This window comes from Pygoscelis adeliae, unplaced genomic scaffold (genome assembly GCF_000699105.1).
Source record: "Pygoscelis adeliae isolate BGI_AS28 unplaced genomic scaffold, ASM69910v1 Scaffold121, whole genome shotgun sequence".
Classification (NCBI taxonomy): domain Eukaryota; kingdom Metazoa; phylum Chordata; class Aves; order Sphenisciformes; family Spheniscidae; genus Pygoscelis; species Pygoscelis adeliae.
In genome coordinates, this window is record NW_008824359.1 from 8,905,335 (window position 1) to 8,922,691 (window position 17,357).

The 17,357-nt window shown below is 44.3% G+C and overlaps 1 protein-coding gene across 3 annotated transcripts in view; it reads right to left on the minus strand.

The window, feature by feature from the left end:
* The window catches only part of EXTL3 (exostosin-like glycosyltransferase 3), a 114,472-nt gene extending 98,809 nt beyond the window's left edge, over positions 1-15,663 (minus strand). For all 3 annotated transcript variants that reach the window (XM_009319717.1, XM_009319716.1, XM_009319719.1), the window contains exons 1-2: positions 15,638-15,663; positions 14,455-14,529 (exon numbers count right to left, since the gene is read on the minus strand). The gene's annotated coding sequence lies outside the window, so the exon portion shown is untranslated. The remainder of the gene's footprint in view (positions 1-14,454; positions 14,530-15,637) is intronic.
* Positions 15,664-17,357: the final 1,694 nt, after the last annotated feature.

The window sequence follows — 17,357 nt, forward strand, 5'->3', positions numbered from 1 at the left end:
AGGCAAGCGCCTGTGAATCCAGTAACAATCAGGTTTCATCCATCTTCCCTCTAATTAGACATTGTATCAGTACACATAAGTATTTCAAAGTAGCTTTATGCCTAGCCATCAACAACTACAGTTACCGTTCCAAACAAGCTTCCTATTCTGCATATCGATATGCACACACCACTCTCCAATGTGATAAAATAGCGTTAGTGTAAATTTAATCCAATACACTGAGTTAAAGCAGGGAGAACCAGTGGAGATAAAAAGGAGCAGTGAAATATTTACCAAAAAAAGCAAAAGAGGCATGAAGTATTTGAGACACCTACACTGGCAGGGCAGTAGTGTTGCTGCCTTCTGTAAAAAAGAGCTCATCCTCAAAAGAAAACCCATCAATTATTTGCTAAATAGACATGGAAAATTTTGTATTTGAGAGAAGGATCAGTTTGTTGGATCTACAAAAAGTAGCTGAGAACATCTGCAAGGACAGGAAGAATATGCATAAACACACATGTGAACGAAAAAGCCAAATACACAGTGGTGGCCGATGCTTGTGATCTTACCATGAAAAGAAGCATATCTGGAGTTCTTCCCTGTCAAAAAAAAAACCCTTGAGGCAGCTGATTAAGTATATATTTCAGTTGGAACTACATTTAATGATGCAGTTGGAAAGGAAACCTAAGAATAAGTGAAGCACGTTCAAAAACTTAAGACACTAAAAGGCATAAAATCCACTAGTTTTCAAAAATCTCACCCCAACATATGTATAGCCTAGGAGAAGCTTGGATAGGAACATAACAGTGTAAAATATGTAGTTTAAAACCTTGTTTCCATTCTAATTTCTTGTCTAACACATACTTGACAAAGACCCCTCCTGCCTTACGCTGCTGAACACGGAAGGAAGATCTCTGCAGAGATGAAGACTGTTGTCTCTTCCCCCACGAAACAGGTGTTGAGTGATGTCTACTGCCCTGAAGCTGGACAAACACAGGTCCCTCACTTGTGACAGCAAAAACAGATGCCTACGTGCAGCCGAGTCTGTTGCAGATCCCTTGGACATGCCAGTTCAGCAGCAATTACAGGTCCATCGGTTTCATACACAGCAAGTGCACTGAGTTAAAGCATTCTTCAGCTTAAAGGAACTACCAAGGAAGTAGGAGTTTGGGGATACAAACGGCCATTCAAATCATCCAGTCTCATGCTCTAGACTCTATTTTACTCAAATTCCATGTCATTCAGGTTATGTTTTCCTACAACAGCGGAGGTGAGGACATTTCAAATTGTCCATCACATCTCCAGCTGCTCTCTGACCCCACTTCACCTGCCATCTGGACCAGCCTGCCTGGCTTTAAAACCCACCTCCTAGTGTGGTCATCTTATTCAGATATTGCCATCTACCAGAAATGCTGTCGGACAGCGTTCCTTCTGGAAAGCTCAGATACCCAATGGCAGACACTAGTTACACAAACATAGTGTAACTATGGTTTTATATATATATATATATATAAAATTTATATTCCGTTTATGTTTATAGTGTAACACCATGCCCCACAGGGCACAGCACAGGTTTCACCACCACCATCTGACCACTGTGCTCAGCAAGTCAGGAGACTGTCCGGGGCTGCAAGCAGTGTTCAGACCAAAGGCAGAAGATGGAAAGCTTTCCCTAGACTAACCCGGTGCCTCAGCTGGCTTTTCATGAGAGCTTGCATGGTCACAGCAACTTTCCATAGGAGCTGCAAGGTATGGCTTGCAAAACCAGGCTGCTATATGCCACAGCATACTGGGGCTACCACTGACAAGTCAGCTTTGTCGCTGCCCCACACAGGTGGCCACCATCTTCTCTTTGCTAATCCAAGGCAGAGTCAGTTCCAAAGACCCAGGAAAACCTGAAACATAGCCAGGGAACCAGGTAGCTGGTTGTGCGCTTCCAGTATTACATGGGCTGTTGCAATCTGGCACAGCCAGGAGACATCAGAAACATTTGGGGCAGAACCAGCAGATGTTTGCTGCTGCATTTAGTTACCCCCTCTCTGACCCTTTGCAGGGAGGCAGGACCCACAGGGAGCCCAAACTGCTCGCTCCACCCAGCCCCATACGCCAGATTCAGTCCAAGCTCTTCCCGTGCAGACGCTCGCTTCCTTTGCCATCCATCTCGGAGCTGCTTCTCCAACCTGCTCACTCAGGATGGTGGTAACACAGGGGTTAAAATAATGCACCTTAACTGCATGCATTAGTTTTTAGTGACAGATAGAGTCAAAGTTTTTTGGCTCGAAATTTCAGCTATGCCCTTGGCTTCTAGTTAAATTAAGATTGCACATGGTGAGGTAGATATTGCGACATTATTAAAGGTGTCCATTGCATTCAGAGCAATTCCCGCAGAAATGTATGTATTTGCAGTACACTTCATCTTGATGACAACTTTGAATCAAGGCAATTCCAGATGAGAAATGTCGCCGTATTTTAATGCACACTATGATGAAAGGCAGCTGCACTTTCCTGGCCGCCACTCTGGGGTCTTTCCAACAAACGTTTGCAGTTTTTGGACTGGTTTTGGACTTCTACAGCCCTTTGAGGACACAGAGCAGCGCCCTCCAACACGGCGCACATCTGCACGGTGCAGCAGCAGCTGAATGGTACCAGCTGAGTGGTGGCAAAACTGATGACATGATGCCTGTAACCAGCATAGGGAGAGGACGGGAGGCCTGGGACCACCGAGGCCTGGGGCAGCTCTGCCCGCAGGGACGGCAGAGGCTGGAAGCTTGCAGGAGAACAGAGAGGCCCCGAATTCACAGCCACACACCAACCTGTCAATGTGCGGGGTGCTTTGCCATCTGAGCAACCCTCCTCTTCTAAACTTCAAGGAGAGGTTTGAGGCTCAGCAATCAAGGCTGCAGGAGGACCGGAGCTAGCAGGGGATACCCTTCTGCCTGCGTAGGCAAGGGGCAGGGGCCAGGCCTTGTTATTTCGTTCTTTACGATAAGAGACGGAGCACATTTTTGGCCTTCCCACACAAATCCATAGTTGTATGACTGCCAACTCTTTATCGCTTTCCATTTCACTTCTTTGTTTGTGTGTTTGTTTTAAACTTTGTCCAAGGTTACAGTCAGTAAAGGTTTCTCCCTCAAAATACAGCATTAAAAATACTATCACATTAACATCTGGAAATTGCATTAAAATCCTTCTTGAAAGTGTATGCTTTTCAGAAGAAAGCCCCAACCGAGCAGAAGAGCAGCAAATGTTTGCACCACGTCCCTTTGCAGGTGAAGCATTTCTCAGAGGCCACCTTGCAGGCTGTCCTCATGACTTTCTACAGATCAATAACCCCCCACCTGTGCTCACCCTCTCCTGCCCTCATGGGAGGCAAACACCATGCACACACATCTATCACACAAAGCAAGCATTACTCAGTAGCCTTGAATCTTGATAGCGAGTATAAACAAGCATGGGACAGCTCGGGACCTCCTACATCAAGTACAACCTGCTACAGTCACCAACTCGAAGCCCTCTCTGAAAAGCATCAAAATGTTTTAGAAAGAGCCCAACTGGCTGTTGAACTCACCCTCTTTTTCCACCCAAACTACTACTTTAAAGCTGCATACCTCACGACTAAAAGCCTTCTTCTAACTCTCAGTCACTGTTTATTTGTGGCCTCATAATATCATTTTCCTTTTGGAGATCACTGCCCTTTAACTTAAAGGATTTTTCCCCCTGTATGATATCATCTGTATTACATATTTACAGAGAGAGATGGTAACCCTTCTGCCTTCCCTTCAGCATCCCAAGCACACCTCTGTAATCACCCTGCAGCTGCTCAGGGATGGCTGACAGGGCCCCTTTTGCAGATCCCGTGTCCAGAAAATGTTCCACGCTTCAGAGAAGCAGCAGTTTCTTATGCGGCAGACTCTTCCAGATCATCCTTCACAGAGTCTAATGACTCTGGAAAGATCCCTGGGGAAGGACTGCTTTACTGCCAACGAGCTCCATTAAGCATCCAACAATATCCAGCAAGAAACAGCAAAACTTTTTTCTTTTTTAATTATTTTTCCAAGTTGGCCATAACACACAGAACATCACAGAGCATATGCCATATAAATGATCTGCCCACAATTCTCTGCACTTATTTTGAAGCAAGGTGGCTGTAAGCAAATGCAGCTATTTCCAGGAGAGGTAACTTAACTCAGGATAACAAAGTAATACGAAAGCACTGCTTTTATGATGGCTCCCATCACAGGGGAGAAAGCAGAACAACTGCAAATACCTTTAAAATACTAACATGTGCTACTGGCATGAGAGACTTTAATTAGGATGTGGTTTCGCACTGTCGCTCAGCTGATCTAATGGCCTGTTGCTGCCAGAAAGAGAGATCTCTTCCCCAGCTTCCAAGCCTGGATCCAGTGCGCTGATTCAGGGAGTTAAGCTGGAAGGAAACTATCTGTACAATTTATCTGTATAGATACAATTTATATACAATTTATCTGTATAGATAAACAGAGAAGGAAGGAACCAGATACGTATCAGCACAAACAGATCAGTGGGAGTACAACACCGGGAGCAAAATCTTTCCTTGCAGCTCCACCTTGACATTGTATCAGTTCAGCCACAGTGCACAACCACACTCGAAATTTAGACAGCTTTTTAACTATAAAGCTGTATCTCATGCCCGTTACTCTTCTCCCAACACAAGAATGAGCCTTTCTATTATAAATGCTTTTATATCACCGTAGCACTCTCCACCCTACCGGAGCACACATCAATTGTGGATAAAGTGGTTCAACTTTTGAATGTAGACAAAAACTGAGACAAAGCTAATGGTGGTGAAGGACAGGTTGCCCAGGGAAGGAAATGATCATAGGTTTAGGAGGAAAGGGGAAAAAACCTACAGACAATTTACCTGTGCTTGGGTCACTGCTCATTAATGCTCTGAAGAGAATCACTTCACATGTTATAAATTATGCTGCTCTTGGCTTACTCCCTTATTATCCACCTCAGACAGCATCCAGTATCCTTTCACACACACAATCTAACAGGAACACTTTGAATAAAATGAACAGAAGGAAAGAAAAACTGGGGGCCTTCGTTTGAGCAAGAAAAACCATCAGGAGACCCAGTAATAGCATCAGGTTTCACCACTCACTCTAAGTCTCTGCATTTCCACCTTCTCCAGAAAAGGGAAAACCTCTCTGAAACCAAACTCCAGGCTGCGTGGGCAGAAGACATGGTTGTTTTCTCCTGTTGATATTTCTATCTACACCCTGCTGATTTGGGATTTCCAACAGACTTTTTAAAAGCTTCCCCATTCAGGCTTCGCTCCATTTTAAGAAGTTTCTGGAGACAGTGAACTGTGTCCAAGGCAGACATATGAAACTTCTAATTTTGGCTATTAGGCAAAGCTCAGTGTTCAACAGCAAGTAGCCAATTTTTGTCCAAAATTCTTTTTTCCTTTCTAATCATGGCTTGAAAAAATGCAGCTATAACACACACTTCTTTAAATATGTAAGATTTTTTTACTGTATTGAAATAAAATCCAACATCATCACTGGTATATTACTGTCTATCTCCTATCAGGGCTGGCAAGGGTGAGATCACTCTTTTCCCACACACCTTCTAATCTTCTGCTAGTATCACTGACAAAATAAACTAATTATTAAAAAGTGCTTTAGTCTAAAGGTTAAAGGTTGAAAGAATCCACAACTTGCTGAGAGAGAACAACAAAACCCTACTTCCACCAGAAAGGCTGGAAATTGGCAACATCCAATTTCAGCCCAAATATTTTGTCAATTCTCCCTCCCCTTCCCGCTAAAGATCTTAAACTATGAACTGTGCAGTTACAGTCCCGCAGACAGCAGCACACTGACACTTCATCTCACTCTTACAATAAGACCTCAGAGGCAAAAGCATATAGAAACAAAGACACACTTGACTAGCGAACCCAAGAGTACCACTATAAATTAGCTCCCTAGAGACCTAATGAAGGTTTCCTTTCCTCCTCAAAGGCATCAGCTATGTGATGCCTCACGGTAAGCACTCTAGACAATTAAAAGGACACGAAATCTGTCCACAGGGAAAGGCAGCAGCTGCATCAGCAGGATAAAGCAGAAGATCCAGACGGCCCCGTACAGAAGACGGAAGGGGAAAGGCAAGAAGTGCATCCTCCTTTCCTTAAGGGCAGTTTCAGTGCAGCAACACGTTCACCTTCCACCCCTGCCAACTTAAATCTCTCTTCTGAAAATGCTTTCATAGGAACTGCCTTATAAGACCTGAACTATAAGCCCATAAGATCTATATTTCCAGAGCAGCAGCCACCACTGGACACCTGTACGGACGGTTGAGGCACTATGCAATGCCTCTCAACTCATTCCAGATCCAGACCAACTTAGCACCAGCTTTCAAAAACTCCCCCCTCTCTTTTCAACAGCGTAAATACTAACATGCAAAACAATAATTTGACTCTTCATAGATTACTAACAAAGATTCAAGTCTCCAGATAAGTTTTTCTGCAGCGCTGTCTAATGCAGGTCCGGGCTGAAGCCTGCTCATAGAGGCAGAAATGAAATCTGTTCTGCCCAGGAGTCTTCCCAGCAAGGTAAGCTGCATCCCTTGCTCACCACTCTGGACCAAGATTTCCTCTTCTAAAATGTTAAGCATCATCTTCACAGTGACAAGATGCCTATGACTTCCACCTCAGCCTTTCTGCTGCCTGCAGGAGGTACAAATCCTGGCTTGCTTTTAGCTCGTGTGTCACTTTGGAGGTGGTAACAGAAGAAAGGTCTGTAAGAACTAAGTATCCTCCAGTCATCAGCATCACCAGCTAAACACCCAGACAGCAGCAGGTCTGAGACCCACTGAGTACAGGAAGCACATGACAAAAACATTTCCAGAAGCGAAAAATTTAATAACCTTTTTATTCTTTTTGGAAAAACAACACCACCGATTCCCACTCTTCCTTTGATTTGCAACAGGAGGAGGAAGGAGTGTGAAGGAGGGAGAAACAAGTTGTTTAAACAACAACAGCTGTTACATCAATACCAGCATAATGGAGTCGCAAGCATCCTGTTCTTGTCAGAGCAGTTGCTGTTTAAGTAAGAGCTCTGCCTTTTGAAGAGGACTTTATAACCTCAAACACGAACGTTCAGCTATATTTTCTTCCTAATCAGAAGTCAATTATCCTGCTGAGTTGATGACAGAACAATTCCACAAAGTAAATCCTTTTCATATCAGGGCCTTCTGTGATCAAGTTGTACTGGAAACTTCCTTGCTCACACAAAAGCAAGGAGGATTTCACTTGTGCTTCCCACAATTGTTCCCAGGGGCCTCTCTCCAAACTACCATGTGAACCTTCAGTGTAGAAAAAGCTTCAGACAATGTGAGCTAATGCACTTTTATTCAAACTGAAATTTCACTAGTCTATCTTTTAAGTTTGAGGCTATCCAGAAAGTGTTTACGTCCAGCTGTCTAGATTTTACTCACAGAAAAAAATTAGTGCTACTGGCAAACACTGTTCCCTACTTCCCAATCATTACTGCAAACCTCCTGGAGAGTCCCTTTAATACTTTTTTAACCACCTTGACATAGCTTTATTAAAGCAAATAATTACTGCAACATTTTCATATCACAAGCCAAGTTTTAATCTGTTCTCAGGCTTTGTGCTTTGCAGTATTCTTGTCTCCTACACCATTCCCTTCCGAGGTGCCAAAGTCCAGATATACTTAAATTACTTCCAACTGAGCGGGCTCCCGGAACACACTTTTGGATAAACGAATGCTATTGCACTCATGAGAAATCGAAGGAAGCCAGAAGTTCTTAAATCAAACTGAAATCTGAACAGTCCCCAGGGTTACTAACCCCATTCTTATGACGGCATCTTTTAATGACCACAAACGGTCAAGGCCTCTGCTTTACAAATTATCCAGAAGCTGATGCTTCCTGTGACACGGAGCCCTCTTACCCCTGGCTGGCACAGACACAGTCCTCAGGAGCAGAGGCACCTCCCGAACCGTCACACGTCACTGCTACAGTACCTGGGGTGCTTGATGGAAGAAAATGGCACAGAGCAAAGCAAAGGACCCATCAGGACAGATCCAATGAGGTTTGTCTGACTACAAGGAGGCATCCACTGCAGCCTCCGTCCAGCTTCCAAGGTGATCTATCATCCACATGCAACATCCTTTTGGCAGATCTGGATGTAATTTGAATTCAGATTTATTTGCCTGGCCAAGACACAGGTTAGAGCCAAGGTATCCTTTATTTTGCAGAGAAGATCCCGTGTCATCCCACAGTTCTCCAGGCTGGCATAAACTCTACTTCCAACTCATTCTGTAAATAGCTCTAGGAAACTGCCCCAGCAGGTTACCTGGCCTCCGGGGGGACACGGTTTCTGATCAGCCACTGTTCTCTCTAGAGCAGAGAGCACGTGTTCAGTGAGGTCCCCACAAACCACGCTTGTAGATAATGAAGTATGAGGAAAAGGCTGGCAGAAAATGGTCCCTCGCAGCAAATGTGAAAAGTCTGTACACAGAAATCGCCTCAACAATTGCAGCTACAAGTTCAGTAACTCTCTGGCCGTTTATCTCTGCTGCTTCAAAAGTGTCAGTTAATGTTTATGCCTCCTTCAAAAAGAAGTCCTGCATGATATTTCTGAACAGGAATGATCAGATTCTCTCCCCTCCTTTTTGAATGGGGGCACAAGACAGAGAAGCAGAAAGAAACTGGTCTTGAGCCTTGTCCCTGTAGCAGAGGCAACATGAAAAATACAGCTAGGGAATCTGCTCGGATACCCTCCCGGGAGCAGTTCGGGAATGAACCCAAGAAACAGCCTGGAGAAGAGCAGCAGGGGAGCTGGAGCCACAGTCCAACAGGGGATAGCTGACCTTCGTTATTTAATACTGAAAAAAATAGCAACACCAAGAGAATAAGAGGGATGGAGAGTTGCAGACCTGCATTAACACATTATGGAGGATCTTGCATGCAACGTGATGGTTTTAGCCTCACTTGAGCCCTCTTCCTCTAACCCGCCATGTGATTCAAGAAGAACTGTAAGCAGAAAAGAAGTAAACACACAAACAGTGACTTATTCTACCTAAATATGAACCAGTTCCTGAACGGGAAGGGAGGAGAGCAGAACCCAAACTGATATTACAGGCTTAGCAAGCAGAAGCACTTCAGCACATACTGCTGGCTTTGTAATTCTGCCACAAAGGCAGCCTGTTACTGCTGTACCATTACAGCATTGTCCCACACAGCCTCAAGTCTCAATTTCAATAGCTGTATTAAATGAAAAAGTCCCCTGGGTGATGGCGCTAGTTGGCTTCTTGGCACTCCCCATTTATAGCATACCGCTTCCCAAGTGTCACTGGATCACAGCAGGGATCCCCGCAAGGTCTCCAAACCTTCCCTCGCTCCAAACTAATACACGAGGTGTCCCCTACATGGAGTCTCTCCATCACAAGAGATTTTCCTGGGCAGAGCAAAAGTCCAACACATAACTCAGCATTTTACAAGCCCTTTCCACGCTGGCTATATTATTCAGTCAGTGTAGTAGAAAAAAAAAAATAGATGCAGCGCTCCAATGCTGTTCAGGAAGAGCTGATCCCTCTTTCAGAGAGATATCGATATCTGGCACATTTACACCCTCTAAGAACTGCCCGGCCAAAAATAACGCTGAAACCAACAAGAGAAACAGCCAATTTGGCTGTTTTTATCCCAACCAGATTAAAAATTACTCTCAATTTACTATCTTACTAAACTACATCTGAAATTGTTACAGTAGGCTGTCTGTGGGCTGGCAAGCTAGCTGCATGCAACTTCACATAAGCACGCGTAAAAAGAAGAATGAGAAAGAACCATAAATATATATATAGTCTATATATGGAGAAGGCAAGGACAGAATGAAAAATATCTCCTGCCAACAGTTCTTCACTTCAAACAAGCAGGGGCTAGGACACCCTGGGTAGTGACAGACCCCAGATCAATCATGGTTTCTGGATGTATTTCTCTCCCTCTCTCCTCCTCCTCCTGCCATGTGTGTCCCCTGTCCTGTGGGACTCTGCAGCTTGGATTCAGGACTGTGTGGCTGTGTGAGGCAGCTCAGTGTGCCCAGGGTGACACGTCTTGGCAGGCCAGGTGAGGCTTCAGGGAGCTAGTGTTTTATTACCAGTGCCTGGACAAATCTGTGCAATGAGATGATTGTACATTTGTGGACATACTTTCCTGGACACAGCAGCAACACCAGCCTCTTCAGGAGAAAACTGCTTTGAGGACTTGGTCTGCACACACCTGCGGATCTAATTTACAGTACCGTGATACCACGGACCGGTGCAGAAGAGTTTGCATCAGCCTCTAGCTGCAAGGCTTTTGGCATGGTACTGGTATGGCAGAAATGGTCACCATACCCTAACCATACCCATACCCTAACGGTGATCAACGTGGGCCCCTTGGAACAAGGGGTTGGCTGAGGCAGACAGAAGCCAGGTCCTCTGGCTTCTCCGAACACAACAAAAGCCACCAGCAGAGCACAGACAGGCCCGAATGACTGTGTGGGTTCTTTGGTTTTAAAAGCAGGAGGGAAGCACTGGGGAAGGTGGCAGAGAGGAAAGAGAAGAAAAGCCCAGTGGCAGGAATAGCCGTGGAGCTGGGAGGCATGGGAGAGGATGCCCCGAGACTCGGAAGATAAGCCTCAACACAGGGAAAAACTGCTCTGGATGATCCATGGAGCTCTGACTCAGTGCTGGGTGAGGAACAGGAAAACACCCAAGTGTTCCTTAGCTGAACTGAGGCCCAGGTTTCCCAGGCTGCCCACAGGGCAGGACTTTAACCACCCTTGTGGGAGCCGTGATTCACCTTAGGGCAGCACAAAAGCCAGGGATATGAGTCAGGGCAGATATACAAAACCACAGACTTGTCACAGCCCCAGGCATGTCAGTCTGCAGACCATCACTGCAGACCTGTGACTACAACCCTGGATGTTACGATTTTAATCACGTTGTACTCCAGTTCTACTTTTTGGAAGCCACAGCACTAATGAAATAAATATCACTTATGCAAAGCACAGGGGATGGGGGGCACGCCTTTCCCTTGCAGAACCACTACCTGTTTGATGACACTGATTTATATTTATCTAAATAAGACTAATTCTCTCTTTTGATATCATTTCCCCTCTTAACCAATGGAGAGGGGGAGAAGGTTTAACATCCAGAGTGTTTCTTGTCCCCATTTAGGAGATGCAGTACGCACCAGCAGCCATTTAGTTACACGAAATTGCGGCAGGATACAAAGATACATCTCATATCCTGGCTGACAGCTTTAGCGCAAAGCCACACGTCTGCCAGGGCTCCTTGTTAAATACTACATTGTTCTAGTGACTCAGTGCGCTGGAATGTATCACGTTTATTCGTAGCTTTTCTGATAGAGTCAGATTAGACACATAAAATTCTACTTTTTAGAAAAAAATAAGTCTATTGTTTCTTATTATGTGGAGCATACAAAATTCCTAGTTTCTTTTCCAGGGTTATAAATACAGAGAACTGAAGCAAAAGGACAGGCCCTCAGAAACCTAATGGTTCTTTCAAGCTTCTAGTAAGTAGGACTGTAAGAACATTTGTGAGGACAAAAAAACAGACGTGCACCACGACCAAATGTTACCATCAAAAGGAAAGAGGACAGAAGAGTAGTGAAGATGGTCAAAGACATGGAGCATCTTCTGTAAGAAGGACAGTTGAATTAATTAGGATTTTTAAGTCTGGAAAAGAGACCTCTGACAGGGGACACGGTAGGGATCTTACAGAACCTAAACCAGCATGGAGCTGGCAAATATGCAAACAACAATTCCCTAAACAAGAGCTTGTTACAGTAAACTTGCTGGCAGCAGGTTCAGTTACCAAAAGGAGGTGGTTCATCACACAAAGTTACAGTTAAACTTTGAAATGCCTGGGAGCAGGACAGAGGCCAAAAGCACATGTGTGTTCAAATAAGAGCTAAATAAATTGTTCTGAGATGAAGGCCGTTTCTACTGGCTGCTGCTGGAGATAGGACAGACCTCTGGCCTCCCACAGCTCAGGTTTTTGTTTGGCATGTTCTGAGTTTTTAATAAAGCAGGCAAGAGTCTATGGCATCTTCCGAGAAGAACAGCAGCAGGAAGCAGGAATTCATCTCGCCCACTGCTTCTCGGAAGGACTGCAGGCAGGAGGTACAAGCAGCACAAATCCCCCTTACAATACCAAACTGCTCTCGCTTAACCTTCTTAATTGCAGTTGTGAGCAAAGACCACAGAAACACGTACACAGCTAAGCCCGGTGCCTGCACAGGAAGCATCAGACCTACACTCACGTTCATACAGATGATGCCACATCCTCATAGGAAGGGAACTGCAATACAACCTCCCACAATACTTAGCTTGGCTGCCAAGCCAGGAAGCCTCAGGTGATGCTTGAAGATGAGTCTCCTCAAAATATTTTTATATTCCAGCCGCAGCCCAGTTATTTAGATATTTAGCACCACAGAGACAGTCTTGCATAAGAATGACTTGTTAACGACTCCCTTGAAACAAGTTATTTTCCCATTCTGTTCCATGGCAATCATAGACAGACCGTGTTTCTAGCGTCTCTTCTATTCCAGCTCCCTGCCAAGAACAGCCCTTTGCCCAGCTATCTCCTACTGACCTAAATTCATACATGCAGTCTTCTTGCTTTAATCACAGTCTTCTGCCCTACAAAAGGACTCCAAACCTGAAATCCTTGTCTCCTATGTTCATTCTTCCAGCCACCAGGCCCACAAATGCGTAACAGCTTCTGAAGGTCAATGCAGAGCCTGCTGCACACGACACCAGCCGCAATAGATGTTCTACAGGCCAAATTATGCCCTCGGGGAAGCCTATGCATCCCTGTGGCCTTCTGCAGATTGCACAGCTGTCAGGCTGCAACTTACTATGTTCTACTTAAGATATGCAAGAAGAAAGAGAATTCAATGGTATTGACTTATTTCAGCTACTGAAGTCAGCCGATCTGACTCTAAACAGACATTGGGATTAGATCTGTCGATTAAGACCATGGCACGCTGGCACCTTTGGTCAATAACAGCATCATTTGTTCTTCACATGACCTCTCCGCTACTTCCAGTTTTATTGTTCACCATCGCGTTTGTTACAGTAGCTATGTACTAGCTGAGAAGAGAGTCCCCACTGCATTTGGCACATAATAAAAGCAGGGTAAAAAGACTGCTCTGAATCCAGAAGTATAACAAGCTAAATCAATGCTGTAGCGAGCAGGAATAGAACATCTGAACCAAGGACATCCTGCATGTCATGCTATACTGGTCAGATATAGGAGAATTTAAGAAGCCACAAATAAGTAAGCCTCTTTTTCCCCCCTTCTTGCACAGAAGCACAGAAGTTCTCTGCCCTGCTCCCAGGATGTATTTAAACCAACCTGCTGACACACTCCAGTCTCAAAGCGTATTATTTCGTCCTTGTCTTTCGTTAACAAACACCCTCAGTTTTAAAATTCATCATCCCATGTTAAGCTTAGGGGAGTCGCCTGCTAGGACTGTTACAATACTTAATTGTGCAGTGGTCTCAGTCAAATCAGTGCAGCTGCCACACTCACCTGCTGCGTCTGCGCCTGCATTTTACACCCAGAAGTAGAGCATCCTCCCAGCTTGCGGATGGCTACAGTAAGCAGTTAACTATTTCAGACGGGCCAAGATGTTCCAATTAACCAGTACTTACTAGCTGAAGTCCCTCACAGTAGCGAGTTTAAAAATATTTGTAAACACCTCATAAAGCATGGCTCGTCATTACAGCCCATTAGCATGCATGCAAGATATTTTAATGTGTAAAAATTCCCCATGAAATAACGATTTTCTCCTCTACTTTCAGAAAAAAACCTGCCATCCTTACCATGAACTAGGCAACACTCTCCAGTTCTTTTTTTCTTACCCTCTCCAGCCCACAAGTCAAGCCAAGCCTCGTTTGCCTGATTTCACAGCATGCCTTTATGAGTAACCCCTACATGTGCCATGGCAGGTCCCTCACCCACCCTCCTCACCGAGTTCAACACCTCCGGCAGGGCTGGAACAGAGGAGGTGACCCTTTGCTCTCCTGACCCTAGAGCTTCCTCTGCTCTGCAGCACAGGAAGCCGCACATGACACATTGCTAAATTATGTGGCAACACCTTTAGCGTTGATTCTGCCCAGCCTTGAGCAGGTACAAGACATAAGTGCATCAGTTCTCCGCTCTGCTGAAACGTGCAGACTATGGGAAGTGGGATACGAATAAAATTTACCACTTCAGATAGAAGGACCTGGAGCCGACAACATCTGCGTCTCCCAAAACAAGAGTTAAGCCAAGGGAGCTTGTACTTCTAGGACAACGCTGTCCAAGCATGCAGACTTAACGCTGCTCCCCAGCGAAGTCAATTTTAAGCCAACATTAGGCACTACAGAAAATCTTACTCTTGAAATATTGAGGTACTTACTGTACAAGGTGATCAACTGGAAAACTGGAATCTGTCCCTCTTCCGTACCCAACTCTCTACTCATTTGTCTGGAGCCTATTAGAGAGGTAAAAAAGTTGTAAATATAGACAGAGTGACTGTCGTGGTTTAACCTCGGTTGGCAACTAAGCCCCCCGCAGCCGCTCGCTCACTTCCCCCCCCCCTCCCGATGGGATGGGGGAGAGAATTGGAAAAGCACGTGAGAAAACTTGTGGGTTGAGATAAAAACAGTTTAATAATTGAAATAAAATGATAATGATAATAATATGATAATAGTAATAATACACAAAACAAGTGATGCACAGTACAATTGCCCCCCCCCCGCCGAACAACTAAAACATCGGTGCCTTATCAATTTTGTTCCCATCCTAAATCCAAAACACAGCACTGTACCAGCTACTAGGAAGGAAATTAACTCTATCCCTGCTGAAACCAGGACAGTGACCAAAAAAAAAAAATTAAAAAAAAAAATAAAATCAAGAAGTAGGCCAGCTAAGCAATGCAAAACAGACATGGACACTCCCCCACCCCCAACACTGAGGTCAAGAACTGAAAGACCTTGCTGTGAGCTTTGCAAGCTCTCTCAAGCAAATGCTGTGATGTTTGAAAACAACTATGGCACCGGCTACCTCTGGAGATTCTCAAGAAGGTCAGACCTGATCCAACCCAAGAGTAAAGCAAGATGTTTATGTAAGAGAGTTGCAGCAATAGCTACACAAAACCAATTACTACCAAGACGTTGAATCACAGCTCTTTGTGACACATGCTGATCACCAATGCACCATTACACATGTGGTCAAGAGCATTACACACGGAAACAGATTCTTCCTCACTGGCCACAAAAACTACTTTATCAAGACACAGTCCTGAAGGGTTAGATGGGATGTGATCTAGCATGCACCAAAGAAGTTCCTTTAATAGACTTGTTGTTTCAACACACTTTATCCCCTTAATAAGGAGCCACTGAACTTCTGCTTAAACCCATTCTGATTAAGCAAAAGATTACCCATAGAACAGTGCTGGGATGCAGACAAAAGGAAAACCCATTGCTTGACATACATGTTAGTATACATCACACACAGACCAATTATGCTTCAGGGAGACATTAAATCCCCGTTCAATTAATAGAGACACCTCTTACGATGAGCATTAAATAATTCCCTACCATGTAGCATGACAACTGGCTACTTCAGTGAATTGGAATAGAAGTAACTCCACATCTCCCTACCAACAAAATCTGAAACAAAACTTGCCCTTAAAAGAACAAGAGGTCAGTAAGGAGGGATGGGGGGCAGGAATGTTACTACTGCAGTGCTAGTGTATGCTTATATTAAAGACTCCTCATCAGAAAATTAAATGAAATGGATGCCTTTCATGTTTATCAATAACAGAGCTAACGGTTTTTATGTAAATGCCATTAATTTCAGCCAGATCTGCAAGAGACTTGAGCCATATAGCCCCATCCCTCCTTGCAAGCGACTCCCCTTCAGGCAGCCAATCTAAATGCAAATTATAATCAAACGGTAAAACCAAGAGTTTTCTGGATTATACTGAAAACTTAAGACTAGGGACAAGGCATACATATTTGAGAACGACCCTCCTCTTTTGGAAAGACCTGCTGATCTCGCATTGCTTTTTCATCCTGAACATACATAAAAATTGAAGTATAACTTGGTTCTCATTTACAGCCATATTATTTACCTATACAGCAAAGAGTATCATCATCTTCTGTTCTGTTGCCCTCGGTGTTAAAACAAGGGGGGGACGTTTTTCTACCAAGCTACAGAGAGAAGATATCTCTTGGAGATGTCATCCACAGTGGGAGCATCTCATCAGCAAGGAAATTAAATCAGAGCAACAATAAAGCCCCAGTTGGACTTTGCAGAACAAACGGCACTTCTACATTTTCAGGGGGAAATTTCTCCTTGGAACAGAGTTGTTTGTGTAAGGCGGAGGAAGAAGGTGTTATCACAGGATGGTTATTAGGAGGCAGAGATTTAAAACTGTCGTCAGCACAGGGAGCACCATTCTCATAGCATAAAAGCTTTTTTGAAGAACTCTTAAACCCCGACCCCTACCTGGAGCATATATCAAGTCAGGTGCTTTGTCGGCACTGATTAAAACAAGGTACTAATGGCAAATCTGAAAATAACTAATACTAGAAACTGCACTGTTTAGTAAGTAGAATGCACAGAGGAGAAACTAATGATTAAAACAAAGGCCAAAAATCTGACAACCTGACTACGGCACAAGTCTGCAAGCGGGTCTCGGAGGGGACTTGCTCTAACTACCACAAGCAGCTAAACACCAAAACTACCATTCCCAAGTGGGGCGCACATCCTTGGAGGGATGCAGCTAATTAACAATACAGCTATATACACGCTCGTTACACGGGTGAAGAGCTTAGCACTTTGTATGTTTTGAAAGCGCATACTACAGGAATATTCATAGAGCAGAACCTCGCTAATTAACATTAATAACCAAGAGACCACTTCTGCAAATGGCTGGATTTGGTGAATTAGCCAGTGAGAGAACATGCAAAGCTGGGAAGCAGTGAGACAACGCGACCCAGCAGGCGCCTGGCCTGCTATCACTTCTTTGGATATCTATAGTTAAATAATTTATCATTGTGCCTCGGTGCAGCCTGTAAATAAAGCACCTCTTATTATGCAAGGCCCTGATAAATTTGATTAGTAGGGTTTGACTGCCCATCTGAAGAGGTCATTAAATTAAAACACACAACCCAGACTACCTTCTCTCAGAAATTTTTCACGTGAGCCGGCATTTTACAGAACTCATCAATTTCTTTTTCAGCTGTTCTGACATACTTCATGGTTAAACAATTACTCACAGATCTATTGTTTTATATACCAAAACTCTGGCTT